General features: G+C 58.1%; 1 pseudogene; it reads right to left on the bottom strand.

The window, feature by feature from the left end:
* Positions 1 to 27: 27 nt before the first annotated feature.
* LOC111734723 lies at positions 28 to 2180 on the bottom strand (annotated as a pseudogene).
* Positions 2181 to 2445: the final 265 nt, after the last annotated feature.

Here is a 2445-nt window from a genome sequence, read left to right as displayed (position 1 = left end):
GGCACACTAGGCTGCAGCGACAGGTAGCTAAAGTGAGACAGACAGGTGAGGGGACAGGTATAGGATATTCAGGTGGGTCGCGGAACTCACCAGGCAGTGGCAGGTGGTGCAGGCATCTGGGGAGAAAGTCTCCCTATTACCATAGGCCTGACCATTGTGGCTGCAGCCTGAAGAGATAGAGCCGTCACTCAGGCACTTAGGCTCACGTCCAGGCCCTAGAGGGCAGGTGGATGGCACTCACCGCTGCAGTGGGGCAGGCCGGGCACAGGGTCACAGTGTGCGGCCCCATCCTGGCAGATGCAGGTCGTACAGGGGTCAGGTTCCCAGCGAGCCCCCTCGGGCCAGGCCCGCCCCAGGCCCCAGCACTGGGGAGAAGCTGGGCGGCATTCACAGGACTCCAGCTGCCTCACCCTCGCCTGCAGGTCCTTGTTCTGGGGGAAAAAGCGAGGCAGGGAGAGGCGCTGGCTCAGCTTCCCCCACCATCTCCCGCAGATTTACGGGGTGTGAAAACTGAGACAGAATGAAAAGGAAACCTGACAATTCCAGAGCAGAGATGGGTCCACCTCCAGTCAGCACCCAGCTCAAACAGTCACAGTTCTCAGGGCCTGAGGGCTGAACAGTTTCCCAGGGGAGCGTGGGGCCCCCCAGTCCTTTCCTTTGGACAGAAGGGGACCCACACTCCAGCCCCAACAGTTAAAGACCTTTATCCATCCAAAATCTTTCCTGATGGTGCCTTCTACATAATAGGTACTCCAGAATGCTTGCAACGTGAAAGAATGTGGAAGTCTGAATCGACAAAACAGATATCCTGGAGGTTCTCCATTTTTATGAAAGAAACAATGCTAAGAACTTCTTCAGATAAGAACCTCTCCATGTGCGTTTAAAACAAAATTCTATTTTAGGGTCCCCTGGCCGCCACCCCCGACCCCTTCCCTGCCGCCCAAGCCCAGCTCCTCTCTTTCCCTCCCACTGCCCAGGCCTGGCCCCAGTGGTACCTGTTCTTTGAGCTCAGTCACCTCTGCTTCTAGCCTTCCCAGCCGCTCCTCCAGGGGGCGCCACTGCCCCTGGGGGACCCCAGCAGGGGCTGAGGAGTGGGCGGGGGCTTGCTGCTGGTAGTCATAGGTGTCAAGCCCCAGGGGCTCCCTGGGGGCGACCCCGCCTGAAAGCACAAGAATCCCCGGTGGGCTTATGGGAGAGGGGTTAGCAAGGTTTCCTGGGTTCTGTCTTCCCAGTGATGCCACCCTGTGCCCCACCCCCATTCACCTATCCACCCACCATGCCGGGAAGGAGGTAGGAGCTGTGAGGGTGCTGGAGTGAACATGTGGAAGGAGAAGGGAGCCTTAAGTGGACAAAAGTGACCCAACCGGCTTTCCCACATAGCAAAGACCTCTCCTTTGGAAAGAAGGGGACCCAATTCCCCTGGTACCAGCCCCAGGAACCCTGACCCACTGGGGATGCAGGGAATATATAGTCCAGGGCCTCCCTGTAGCTTGCCTGACTCTGCAGGGGTTCCCAGCCATGGGGGGCATGTCAGGGTCTTTTATCCTCACTTGGGCCAGGGCTTTGTCCAGGGGCAGCTTGGGGGGACTGACATGTCACGCTGGGAGGGCCCAGAAGCCAGCACAGGCTGAAGTGCAGGAAGAGACAGATATGTGAAGTGTGGGTGGGGTTGCTTTAAAGTGCCCAGAGTCAGGTGCGAGTAAACCTTGCCGCCAACTGCCTGTCTCCACCTATCGGAAAGGGCATCACTTTGGGAGGATGCCTGGTGGGGTAGGGGGAGGTGGGAGGGAGGAGATGCAATAGCTCGCTCTGTCCCCACCCTCAAGCCTGGCCACTGTTTCCAGGCCTGTGGCTGAGGGGCCTAGGGGTCCCCCACTGGGCAAGATGGGCTTCAGAAAGTGAGACCTGGCTGCATTTTCTGAAAGGTTTGGGGAAGGTGCTGGAAGGGATCCCACTGGCTTTCAAGGTGCTGGGCTGAATGAAGACAGCCTCTCCCTGGTTCCAGGTGACACTATGTTGAGGGAAGTTCAGGTCTAAGGTTGCAGACAGCTACTTTCACCTTGCTTTGACCCCTCTCCTGCAGTCTGGAGAGTAAAGGTGGGAGGATGGGGGGGTGGGGGGCAGGACAAGTTAACTCCACAGACATCCATCCCACAGACCTCCACATGGGGGTGGGCGGGGCACTGGAGTCTGGGGGAGGAGGTGAGAGGAAAGAGGCACAGGGGAGGGTCTTTCCCACACAGGTGGCTCACTGGCTCACGGGTGAGGCCGGCTTGGGGTGGCTAAAGGTTTTCTTGAAGACGTTAACATTAGTTTTATGAGGCGCTCCCCCCACCACCCCACTGCCTCCACCAAGAGGAGGAGGGGCGTTGGAGATTCTCGTCCAAAACCTAAGTTGTCCTCTTTCTTCCAAACCTGCTTTGGCCTAAGTTCCTGGGTTTGGTT

Source organism: Pteropus vampyrus, unplaced genomic scaffold (assembly GCF_000151845.1).
Source record: "Pteropus vampyrus isolate Shadow unplaced genomic scaffold, Pvam_2.0 Scaffold4571, whole genome shotgun sequence".
NCBI lineage: Eukaryota > Metazoa > Chordata > Mammalia > Chiroptera > Pteropodidae > Pteropus > Pteropus vampyrus.
This window is presented reverse-complemented; position numbering and strand designations above follow the sequence as displayed.